The following is a 13,720-nucleotide window of genomic DNA, read 5'->3' as shown; positions in this document are numbered from 1 at the left end:
GCTCCACACCCCCGGCTCAATTCGCGGACAGTGCCGTGATGCACCTCTCGCGTGAGTTCCCCCAGAAATTCCTCTGGTCGCCATATTGAGTGTGGCGGAAAGTGCTGGAAGCTGTCTTGGCTGCCAAACACATCGCGAGATTCCCTTGCCTGAAGTCCTTGACTTCTTGGTCTTTTTAGTTTCCGCTCCTTCCTTCGAGTCCCACTTTATATGTCCTTATCTGTCAGGGCTCCTTTAGCTTCTTCAGTCAATTCAGTTGCCCTCTCCTTCCTTGACATCACTTTGCACTTACCACCGTCATAGCTATGTTCAAAGCTTAGAGGATACAGTAGTGAACAAAATGGGTAGGATCCCAGTCTTCACGGGTTTACATTCACGTGGGGAAGACATACTAACAAATGAATGCATTCATTCAACAAATGCTTAATAAATGTCTCCTATGCTCCAACTGTGGGGGATTTTTTCTAAACTGACTTAGCAGGGTTATTGCCCAAACTGGATTAAACGAGGACAGAAAAGGAAGCCCAAGATCAGGTCTAGTCAAGCAGAGGGCTCAGAGGAGCCTGATTCTGACTCTGGTCAAAGGAGAGAGTCTTTGCCAGAAGAAACAAAAAGAGTGTAGGGGATTAGAAGGTATGTGGGGCTGTATCAGGTGGGCTGTCCAGGGAAGGCAGGCCTGAGCATGGGGTTTTGGATGAGTTCTAAAAGAAGTGAGGGAGAGCCAAAGTCCCAGGGAAGAAACCTGGGCAGAGAGACCAGCTAAGTGCAGAGGTTAGTGTGGCTGGAACTGTGCGAGCTGGGGGAGGAATTGTTGAGGAAAACCAGATAATGCAGGGACCAGAAAAAGGCAGTCTTGAAGGGCATGGAAAGGAGCTTGAGTTTTATTCTAAATGAAACCATCAGAGGATGTTAACCAGGGAGATGTCATGGTCTGATGTTTAAAAGATCGATCTGTCTGCTTTTGGAGAAGGGATTGAAATGTTGGAAGAGTGGATGAAGGTAGATACGTTAGGAGACTATGTAGATGGAGATGATGGTGCTTGTACTGGGGTGGAGCATGATTTTCTTATAGGCTGGAATCCTATCAGCTGGACTGTGAGGAATAAAGGATAAGTTGTAGGTTTTTGGCTTGAGTAACTGAGTGGATGGTTGTATCACTTTAATAAATAGGGAACCCTGGGAGAAAGAAAAACAAATTTAGGGGAAAGATCAAGGTTTCTGTTTTGGACATGTGAAGTTTGATATGCCTGTTAGACTTCTTAGAGGTGATGTGTAACAATTACTTGTTACTGTTACCTGTTGCTATGCTGTGAAATCCTAAAAGGCATTTTATCCAACTTTGTCTCTCCAGTGCTACATCTTGGCTACTCCACACCGCAGGCTCAATTCTCAGAATCCCTGTGATGAATCCTTGTGATGCAACCCTGCCATGATTTCCCCTAGGGTCTCACCTAGTAGGCACTTAGAAAGTCTTTGTTGTAAATTACTGAATAAATCCAAAGCCACCATGTTGTTATTTCCTCCTGCCTATCTTCCTGTCTTTTGCCACTATTCCCTCTCATATCCAGTAATCCACTCTCTAAATTAGCATTTCATCCAAGGTGAGCTGGGACAAGCTAACAGGAAAAACTAAGGAATTTTCAGTAAAAGGACCAATGCTGAGAGACTTCTTAGATAAAAGCAGACAACACAGTGTACAAATGACATCCAGTTTTATTGACTACAGCTTGGTCAAGTTTTAAGACTGACATATGATAAGCTCTATCACCTGGGAAAATACATTTTAGATCTTTAAACACCCTACATTAGAGCATGGTGCTGATAACACCAAGGTCAAGGGTTCAGATCCCCTTACTGGCCAGCCAACAATTAAAAATAAAAAATAATGAATAAACATTGTACACTGTTTCAGCTACATTCATAATAGGGAAGGTTTTGGTTCAATAATTCCACTTCTAGTAATAGATTCTAAGGAAATAATCAAGAGGGTTAGACAAAGATATGTGTACAATTATGTGCTGGCCAGTAGTATTTTCAATAGTGTAAAGTTGGGACCAACCTAATTTGAGGAATAGCCAATAATAAAATGGCTAACTGAATGGGGCATGCATAGATAGAATATATATATGCTATTAATATTTGTGTTTAATATTAAGATGACTTTTTAGTGACATGGGAAAATGCTTATAACACAACTGAATATACAGTTGATTCTCAGTAGGTGTATGTGTGTGTTAAAAGAGACTGGAAGGAAATACACTAAAATCTCAGTATGTTTTATTTTGGGGTGGTGTGGAAACATAGGTATTTTTATTTCCTTCTTTATACTTTTCTGTGTTTAAAAAATTTTTATAATCAATGCTCTACTACTGAGATATAATTTATATACAATAAACTGCACATGTTTAAAGTATAAAATTTGGTTTATTTTAACTTATGCAAGCACTCATATAAAGTCATCACCACAGTCAAGATAATGAACATATCCATGACCCCCAAAAGTCACCTCGTGCCCCTTTGTAATCCTCCCTCCTATGCTTCACAGTGTTTCTCCCCCATTCTCAGTTATTCCCAGTTAACCACTGATAAGCTTCCCATCACTATAGTTTGCTTTTTCTACAATTCTGTGTAAATGGACTTATACAATATGTATTATTTTTTGTTTGACCTTTTCTACTCAACATAATTAATTATTTTGGAACTAATCTATGTTGTTCTGTGATATCAATAGTTTATAAATAGTATTCTACTGTTTATCTAGCTACCTGCTGATAGATATGTGGGTTGTTTCTAGTTTTTCTTACTTGTTGAAACTCAATATCAACAGGTAACAAGGCTTTTTTATAAGAACCATCTGAGCTTGTGTGGAAATCTTTCCTGAATAAAGTATAGTGGCTCCAATCTGTGACCAGCCCAACAATTCTAAATAAGAGCTACATAAATTGCCATCACTTTACCCTGGCAAAAACTCCTTGAACTGTACTCCGTTTGGAATCTAGTAGGAAGAAGAATCCCCAGTGCGCAGCAGTTGAAGTACAGCTGGAGAGCTCACTTCGTGTGCTAGGAAGCTTTCAGAAAAGCACAGCCTAGTAGAGAGTGGAAGTTTCAGAAGTGTCTTCATGCATTTCTCTTTTCTTTCTTCTTTCCTCGTCTGTAAAATGAGAATAATCCCACCTGTCTTTTGAGGCTATGAATCAAATGAGCTAATATATGTGAAATCATTTTGAAGACATTGTTTTAAGAAAAGGAGAATTATTGTAAAGCACAGTTTTAAGAAAAGGGGAATCATTATTATTGCCAAGAGATAATGCCTTACCAAGAGGTAAGGTAAGAAGTCCTTCCTTCACCATGAAGAGTTATGTTTCAAGAGACTGGAGGAAGTAAAATTTGATATTTGAGCCATTATAGCATTTCAGGGGCTGCAAGAACATAGTGGTTGTTCTAGCTGGGACCTGTAGAAGAAAACTGGCATGTATTGTATGCCTACAGGGTGTTGGGTACTGGGCAAGATGCTTCATGTCCATTGTTACTTAAGTGCATACTGGGAGGCAGAGAGAGCCTGTCTCTGGCAATTGCTATCCTAGCCTTGGCCAAGACATTGCTAATCACTGAAATGCTCAGTGTTAAAGTCATGACCCACGGAGGATCTATGGGTCACTGAAATGCTCAATATTAAAGTCGTGACTCACGGAAGATCTATCTACAGAGTTCTCTCCATTAGTGGCTATGACAAGAGGAAAAGAATAATAATATTTAAGTTAGTTAACTAATAGGGCAAATAACTAACTAAATAACTCTGTCTTCCAAAGGTATCAGTCAACTCAACTTTGTCCCAGGTCAGATTAATTTATAACCTTCCATCTTTCTTAAATACAGCATGAATTAGTCAAAAGAGGACCTAAACATATATCCAGTGGCCAATTTGACATCTCACTTGGATGACTAATGGGCATTTCAAACTTAACCCGTTACAAATAGAACTCTGGATTCTCCCTCTCTTGCTCCAAACCTGCTTTTCTCCTGCTTTTTATCTCAATAAGTAGTGTTACAAAGCACACATTTTTCTCAGTCCCAAACCTGGGAGACATCCTTACTTCCTCCCTTCTTTACCCCTCACCTCTAATGTATCAATGTCTCTCCCATCAAGCATACCCCAGAGCTGCCCTCTTCGTGACCATTACCACTCTAGTCTTCTCCACTTCCCTTCCTGCTGCCCTGCAACAATTTTCCAGCAGCCAAAGTGAACTTTTAAACCAGGTGTCCACTCATGTCACTCACTTGCTCCTAACCTGCCACTCCTTCACACCTCACTTAGATTTAAGTCCTAACTCTTTATCCTGACATCCAAGGCCCACATGGGCCCAACAGGGATCTGCCTGCATCTCTGGCCTCAGCTCCTACCACTCTCCTCCTTTAGCCTCACTGGCCTCTGTTCTATGTCTCCAGCAGGCCGAGCTTGCTGTTACCTCAAGAACTTTTCATTGGCTGTCTTTTTTCAGGGGTGTGGGGTAGGGGAGGCTTGGAATATTCTTTTTATAGATAGTAAAAACAATGGCAGATGTTTATTATATGTGCTTACAGTATGGCAGGCACCATGCCAAGGACTTAAACTCCTTTAACCCTCACAATGACATTATGGGATGGGTACTGATATTTCTCACATTTTGCAGATGAGGAAACCAAGACACAGGTAAAGTATTTGCTGAAGGTCACATAGTGTCTTAGGCCACATTCCCCAGAAAGCAGGCTCTGAGGCAGAGATTTGTATTTAGGAGGTGTCCCTGGTAATAACACCTGCATGGAGATGAGAGAAAAAGGATGGAGTGGAGTTGGGATGAACCTAAGAGGTGTTCCACATTGGAGGTTGGGACCAGGCCTTTATTCTCCTGCAGGGACTAGTCCTTGGACGGCAGATTGTCCCTGTGGAAGGGGCATATATCTTTGGGCGTGGTAGCTTCCTTTTCCAAAGACATTAACTGGAGGAGGACTTAGCTGTGAACCACCAGCAGCAGCACTCCTGGCAGTAAAAGTGTGTGCCAGTCTGGAGGGGAGCCTGGCAGTGTACCTAGTACCTATCACACTCCAGGTATGAGCTTCTGCCTCTGTATGACAAATTACCCCAACACTCAGATATTTAAAACATCCATCATTTATATCTCACAGTTTCTGTGGGCCAAGAATCTGGGAATGGTGTTATAATACTAAGGTTAATAGTTCATATACCCTTACCAGCCAGCTGCCAAAAACCAAAAAAAAAAAAAAAAATTCTGGGATGGATTAGCCATGTGCCTCTAGCTCAAGGTTGTTAAAGAAAAAATTATGCTGACACTTGTTAAAACTGTAAGGAAGACTTTATTCAGGACTGTTGCAATAGCTCTCAAAACTATCATAATAGGGTAGAGAGGTCTGGATCAACTCCAAATACAGCAAAAACAAGTGGAGATTTATAGCTAGTGAGCAGAACTGAGGGAGTGAGTGGATAGAAAATTACTAAGAGGAGGCATCAAGGGTGGGGAAGGGATTCTTAGAAAACTGACTTAACAGGATTCTTGCTGCAGGCAGGCCAGGGTGATTAGATATCAAGGGTGGGGGATTCTCACTGAACTAACTTAGCAGGATTCTTGCTGAAACAAGGCTAGAGTGTGGGACCAGGGTCAAGACTTCAACTAGAAGGGGTCTCAGAGGAGAAACTAAAGTTTGGTCAAGGAGAAGAAGCATCTTTGTCAGGTCCCCTCATGAGGTTGTAGTCAAGCTGTTGCCTAGGCTGTGGTTTCATCTGAAGGCTTGCCTGGGGAGAGGGAGATGATGGAACAGATTCAAATAATAGTTAAGAGGCAAAATGGTAGGGTTTGCAACAACATCTTAATCTTCATATTGTTCAATGATATTTTCATATGGTTCATTTGGTTTTAAGAGAAAAAGTAGAAAAGAGCAAAAAGCTTATTTATTAGATATTAGCAAACCCACAGCACAGACAGGAAAAAGTCAGAAGTGCTGGTTTGCTCCTTGTATGTGTGTGAGAAAAAGACAATTCCCACTTTATCATATCTTACCATTCGACCTGAGGTAAAGCAGTCTTCATGTTAAAAGAAAAAAAAAAAAAAAATTACACAAACCCACCTCTCTGTTGACAGATTTGTGTGAAAGCAAGCAGTAAGACCTGAAGCACCTCTGAGAATGTTGTGCTCAGTGGGCCTTCTGCAGGGCAGCATGCTCATATTTATCCAGTCCTGAGTCCAAGCTCCTCATTACACTTCCCCTGACTAAAAAACATCTCTAAGTGGCCCTTTCAGAAATAATTGGCCCAGATAGAAATATGAAGGCAAGAGAATCATAGAAGAGAATGTACCTTTTGTCTGGTTTTCATTCACTGAAATAGTGGAATCAGTAATGAATATGTGAGAACTTTTGTGATTTAAAAGCAATCAAGTCAAAAGGGCCGGCCCATGGCTCACTTGGTAGAGTGTGGTGTTGATAACACCAAGGTCACGGGTTCGGATCCCTATATGGGGATGGCTGGTTAGCTCACTTGGGAGAGCGTGGTGCTGACAACACCAAGTCAAGGGTTACGATCCCCTTACCGGTCATCTTTAAAAAAAATAAAAAGAAAAAAATAAGTCAAGAGCACAAAGGCCTAGCTGCTCATGTGGGAATCTTTGGGGCCCCAAGAGTGAGTATCTTTGTCCCAGTTTGGCTCTGGCTTGGGGAAGCAGAGCTGGGTACAGTAGGAGGCAACAGGATCTCTAGGTTGTCAAGGTTTGCATTCAGGAAGCATTTCTTAGGAAAGGCACGGTACTTAGTTTGGGTCTTCGTACCCATGCCATGTTTCTTCTGCTGAGAGAATTTTTGCTGAGAAATAAGAACCCTGGGAGAGCTGCCTGAAAGTCTGCCCTTGGATAGCCTCAAGACAGTTGACTTAGGAGAAAAGCTAGAGAGCCAGAAAGACTGGGGGTCAAATCCTAGCCCTACCTATCAACTGCACTGTGATTCTGGAGAGATATATGATTTCCCTGAATCTTTGTTTCCTCATGGCCCTAAGAATTTCCTCATGGCCCTTAGAGTTTCAGTAGATCTGGGTAGGGTTCAGGAATCTGCATTTTTTACAGGTGCCACATATGACTCTGATACACAGCCTATTTTGGGAATCACTAGAACCTTGGTTTGGGGGCTGTTTCCTAGACATGATATTGCCTAGTGTCAAGGATAAACCCTGGAGCCAGACTGCCTGGGTTAATTCCAGCTTCACCAACTTACTAGTTGTATAGTCTTGGATAAGTTACTTGACCTCACTGCTTCAATTTCCCCATCTGTAAAATGGAGGTGATAGTAGTACCTATCTCATAGGGTTATTGTGAGAACTAAATCTGTTAAGTATGTAAAGTATTTAGAATGGAGCCAGATACACAGCAAATACTAAGTGTTACTATTATTATTCCAGAGCTGCAATCCTTTATCCACAACTCCAAAATTCAAAAAATTCTAGAAATCAAAAGTTTTTTTCTGAAGCTTGGCACAAATTAATTTGGCAGCAAAACCTGATCTGAACTGATGAGAGTCTATTGATAGTCTTCACTTATCTCTTATTCTGGAAATATCCATAAATTTAATTGTGCAAATATCAACACATTTGATTTATGAAATGCTACTCCATACCTCACCCCCCAATAGGTATTACATAATATACTGTGTATTCATATATTTCATAAACATCTGGAAAACTCTCAATTTCAAAACTCAGGGTTTCAGAGAAAGGATTGTGGATCTTTATTTTACTATCCCTTGTTGGCCAGAGGCCCTGACAACCCTACAACATGAGAAAACTCGCCATCTTGTGGTTGCTGTGGAGAATCACGCCACAGGATAGCTGCATGAGGGAGAAAGGCCCCGATCAGAGGCAAGTAACCTCCAGCCCACAATCCGGAACAATTCGTTTTACAGGACATTAAAAAATGTCTTTTGTGTGCAGAGGAGATGTTACTTCAGTTTAAAAAATTAATATTCAGTTTATTAAAGTAACAGAAACAGGGCTAGATGATTACTCAGTGGTTAGAGCATGGTGCTGATAACACCAACGTCCAGGGTTCAATCCCTGTATCGGATAGCTGCCACAAAAGTAAAAATAAGAAATAAAGTAACAAAAACAGTACTTAAGCCTTTTAAAGTTTAGCTTATAAATTTTATTGTATTTATAAACCTAGCAAACATAAATCACTTTTAAGGGGACTTTGAATATCATTTATAAACTTACACTCCTTTAAACATTTTCAAATGCATGTATGCAATATATTTGATTTCCTTTTTTTTTTTTTTTTTTTTTTAAAAAGATGACCGGTAAGGGGATCTTAACCCTTGACTTGGTGTTGTCAGCACCACGCTCACCCAGTGAGCTAACCAGCCATCCCTATATGGGATCCGAACCCAGGGCCTTGGTGTTATCAGCACCACACTCTCCCGAGTGAGCCACGGGCCGGCCCTGATTTCCTTTTTGGAGTACTTCAATTGTCTGGCAAATGAAATACAACCAAGATAAAAACAAACAAAACACTATTCTTAGAAGTTCCAATATAATAATAAATAAATAAAATTTTTAAATAAAAAAAGTTCCAATACTGTATATAGTTTCCAATACTTTATGTAAATTTCCAATATTATATGTAAATTGATTGCAACGTAACATTGCAAGTCTAAATTAATTATTCAATTACACATTCTAAGTTGGGAAAAAAATTACCTTCCCAAATAATTTTTAATTTGCTTTATTAGTTCGCTCATATTTCCTAATTTCACAGTGAATCCTGGCCAGGATGCCGGTAGGTTTAGTATCTGCTACGTACAGAAGATTCTTTGTTCAATATCCTTTCCTTTCTAATGCTTTCATTCCCTTGATTTCTGTTCTCACACAGACTCCTCCTTCTTACCTAACAATGCAAATGAAATGCCTCCCGTCACATCTTGCCCTTTATACCTAACACAACCTTTATGCCCAGGGCCAGCAAACTTTTTTTGTGAAGAGCCAGACAGTAAATATTTTGGGTTTTGTGGGCCATTGGTTGCAACTATTCAAACTCTGCCATTGTGGCACACAAGTAGCCATAGACGTTACATAAATTAATGAGTGCGGTTGTATATAAAACTTACATCTATGGACACTGAAATTTGAATTTTATATAATTTTCACATGTCACAAAATATTAGTCATGATTTTTTCCAACCATTTAAAAATGTAAAAACCGTTCTTAGCTTGTGATCCATACAAGAACAGGCAGTGGGACAGATTTGGCTCATGGGAGGGCTATATATAGATTGCCAACCACTGCTCTAACCCAGGATTTCACAGCTGCTTAGCAGAGAAATACTGATGTCAATTCTTGTTTTACATTCTTTCAAAATTTATGAATTTCTCTAGAAATTTCCCAAGTTCAGGTGTCATTGGCAGAGAAGACTGTTCAATACCCATGGCTAAGGAGTGCTTTGGAGTGGTAACACCACGCTGCACCCCCAATCTCCATTTTCATGTTGAACCACCAGGTCTGTGTGTTACTTTAGTTGGGATTTATTGTCAACGAAATACTTTGTTTTGTGTAGGCATGTAAAATATTGTTTTTCTGTTGATTTTCTTTTCTTTTCCTTTACTAACCTAGAAGGTTTTACCTTTATTGTTATCTGGCCTAAGATGTTCCTAAATAGAGCACAATTGATTTTTAAAATTTTTCTTAATTGATTAAGCCACAAACTGATTTTTTTTGGGGGGGGGGGGTCTTGGAATTTTCATTTAACAAAATTTTGACTTTGAAATAATCAAACTTACAAAAAAATAGCAAGTATATCACACAGAATTTTTTCCTGACCCCTCTGAGTGTGAGTTGTTGACTTGATGACCCATCACTCCTTAAAAGCTTAGTGTTTATTTCCTATAAACAAGCATTCTTGTTTCAAGTTCATTCATTAACATCAGGGAATTAACAGATGTTGCTACCATCTCATCCTCAGACCCCTTTTAAGTTTCATCAGTTATCTCAATGTTTTTTATATAGTAAAATGAACACATTCAGAATAGCATTTAGTTGTATTAGTCTCCTTCAATTAGTCATCCTGTGGCTTTGCCACTTTTGAAGATTATAGGCATTATTTTGTAAAATATCCCTTAGTTTGGATTTGTCGATGTTTCCTCATGATTAGATTCAAATCATGCGTCTTTGGCAGAAACAGCACAGAAGAACAGCCATGTTCTTAATGCAACCTATCAAATGGCTGAGAATTTATATTTTTCTATTTTTCCTGTTTTTTTTTTTTTTAAAGATGACCGGTAAGGGGATCTTAACCCTTGACTTGGTGTTGTCAGCACCACGCTTTCCCAAGTGAGCAAACTGGCCATCCCTATATAGAGATATGAACCTGTGGCCTTGGTGTTATCAGCACCACACTCTCCCAAGTGAGCCACAGGCCAACCCCTAGATTTTTCGTGTTATTAATGTTCACTTCTTACACTTGATTAAGATGGTCTTCCAATATTTTTCAGTTTGAAGCTACTCTTTTTCCTGTTGTCGTTAGGAAATATTTTACGAAAAACTACTTTGAAAGTATACACATATCCTGTTCCTCTTTCTATTTTCTTATTTACTCGTTCATTCGTTTATGTCAGTATAACTGAGTTTCCTATTTTGTTGAATGTGTTAGAAGTCATTATTATTTTGAGGCCCAGATCGTCCTGGATTGCCCAGTGAAAGTCTCTTACAGGTGGCTTCTGTGTCCTTTTGACATGCCTCCGTCATTTTTTGAGTACTTCCTTGCTTTCTGGCTCATCTTGTACTTTTCCTGCCCAGCTACGGAATCAGCCGCGTCTCTAAGGAGTCCTGACTCTTTTCAGTGGGGAATGCGGTGTCCAGACCTGAATGCTAGATGGGTGTGTTGCACTGGGGGAAGTGTGGGACCACTCGCTTAGTAGACAGAGCTAAGGAACATTTGTAAACACACACACACACACACACACACACACACACACACACACACTTACATCTACATTTCTTTATCTATGTTGAAATTCATGAGTTCACATCAATACCTCCTATTCAAACCCAACAGGAGTCTGTTCTAGTGTTCTCCCTTTCCAATTTGTAGCACCTTCTCCAAAAATAAGAAAGTTGGCTTTCATGATCTTCAATATTTTTGCTTACTGATCAAGTCCTCTATTCCTAACCAATCTGCAATTACCATCTATCCCCTGCATAGATGCCTTCCCCACCCCTTAGGATGTGACTCCCTGTACCAGGCCACACCTCCAGCTCCCATGTGTATCCTCCTACATGCACGCGCGGCAAATGCATGTGGATCCCTAGCTTGCTCTGCCTTATCTAATAGCTGAGTTGTGGATAAAGGAAAAAGGGAAAGGGTGCTTCAGACTTACACTGATATATCCCAAGTATCTAAAACAGACCTTAGCATATAGTAGGCACTCAATTAAAAACACCTTGAAGAATCAATTTTATGAAATTTTAAGGTTGACAGTTCATTTAAATTCTTCATATTGAAATATTTAACTTCAAGATATTTTCCCACCATTATAGACAACTTTTTATAAACTGGAAAGTTATCAAATAGATTCACAAGACAGTTTTTAAAAAGTTTAAATCTCTAGTTAGGCAATATGAAGTTTATCTTAAATTTGAATTTATGTGCATGGATAAAGCCTCACAGAATTAAAAACACTCATTTTATCAGCCTACATAGAAATCAACAACCTTGTTTGGGGCCAATTTAACAAGAAAATATAAAAGGTATTACTTTCTAATAATATTATTAATAGAACTGCTATGGTTTGAAATTTGTGGTTCCTCCAAAATTCATGTTGAAACTTAATCCCCAATGCAGTAGTATTGAGGTGAGGCCATCAGGAGGTGATTAGGCCGAGGGCTATAAGATTAGTGTCTTATAAAAGGGCTGGAGGAAACTAAGTAGGCCCTTTTGCCCTTCCATCTTCTGCCATATGAGGACACAGTGCTAGTCCCTTCCAGAGGATGCCACAGCAAGGTGTCATCTTGAAAGAGAGACTGGGCCCTCACCAGAGACTGAACCTGCTGGCACCTTGAACTCCCAGCCTCCCTAACTATGAGCAATAAATTTATGCTGTTTATAAATTTCCCAGTTGAAGGCAGCAACAGGAACAAACTGAGACAGAAATTGGTACCAGGAGTGGGGTGTTGATATTATACTTAAAAATGTGGAAACACCTTTGAAACTGGGTGATAGGCAGAGGCTGAGTAGTAAAGAGCTATTCTGGTGGGGGCTCAGAAGAAGAGAAGAGCTGTAGAGAAAGCCTTCATCTTCTTAGAGATTACTAAAGTGATTATGTCAGAATGCTGGTAGAAATATGGACTGTAAAGGCAATTCTGATGATCTCAGATGGAAATGAGGAAGAACAAGTACTAGAAACTGGAGGAAAGGTCATTCTTGTTAAAAAGTGGCAAAGAACTTGGCTGAGTTGTGTCCAAGTAAGTCCTAATGCTTTGTGAGCAATGCACTAGAATATTTGGTGGAAGAAATCTCTAAGCAAAGTGTTGAGGGTGTGAGAAGAGAGAAACAAATTAAAGATGGAATTTATAATCAAAAGGGAAACAGACTTAAAAACTGAAAAATTCTTATCTTGACTGGGTTATTAGGAATAAAAAGGCGTGTTTGGGAGCAAATATCAAAGTTGTGGCCAAGTAAATGTTTAATAAGTGTGGATATAAGGAAGCTGGATGCTACTCATTAAAAAAATGGAAGAATGACCCCAAACACATTTCAGGTATCTTAGAGGCTGCCACTTCTGTGACAGGCCCAGAGTGCCAGAACCTTTAAGGCAGAATCGTTTCAAAGGGTACAGTGTGCCTATGGGAACTTGGGGCTCAACGAAAGGGCTGCCTCAAGTTTCTGCCCCCTCCCCCCATTCTGGTACAGTACTCTTTAGCTGGCCCAGCTGAGGCTCAAGCAGGCCTAGGTGTGGCTTGGACTGCCACTCCAGTAAACAGTAAACCTTGGCATGTGGTGTGAACTGCACGTATTCAGTATGCACAGGCTGTGGAGGGAGGCATGGCTACTGCTACTGAGATTTCAAAGGATGCTCCATAGGGTCCAGGGCCCAGGTAGAGAACTACCACAGGGGCAGAACCACCACAGAGTCCCCGTTAAGGCAATACCTAGTGGAGTTGTGGGATTGGGACCATAGAACAGAATCCCTACATGTGCAATGTCTATTGGAGCCGTGAGAACAGGGCTGCCCCTGAAAACTCTGAACTATTGAGCCAGCAGTGTACAACTCCAGCCTGGGAGAGCTGCAGACACAAGACTACAACCCATGAGAGTTGCCTTATGTGCTGTGCTCCACAGAGCCTTGGGGACCCAAACCCACCCCAGTGTCTGGAAGGCAGGACATGGAGTAAAGATTATTGTAGAGCTTTAATATTAATGTTTGCCCTACTGGGTTTTGAATTTAGTTGGGATCTGTTACTCCTTTCTTCTTTCCTATTTCTTGTTTTTGGAAAGGGAATATCTATCCTATGCTTGTGCCATCATTGTTTTGGAAGTATATAACTTGTTTGATTTCACAGGTTTACAGCTGGAAAGCAGTTTGTCTCAGAATGAATTAATTGTACCTTGAGTCTTATCCATATCTGATTTAGATGAGACTCTGGACTTTAGACTTATGAGTTGGTGTGGAATAAGTTAAGACTTTGGGGGCTAT

This window comes from Cynocephalus volans, chromosome 8, assembly GCF_027409185.1.
Source record: "Cynocephalus volans isolate mCynVol1 chromosome 8, mCynVol1.pri, whole genome shotgun sequence".
Lineage (NCBI taxonomy): Eukaryota > Metazoa > Chordata > Mammalia > Dermoptera > Cynocephalidae > Cynocephalus > Cynocephalus volans.
The sequence above is the reverse complement of the archived record's forward strand: the minus strand, read 5'-3'. Positions refer to the sequence as shown.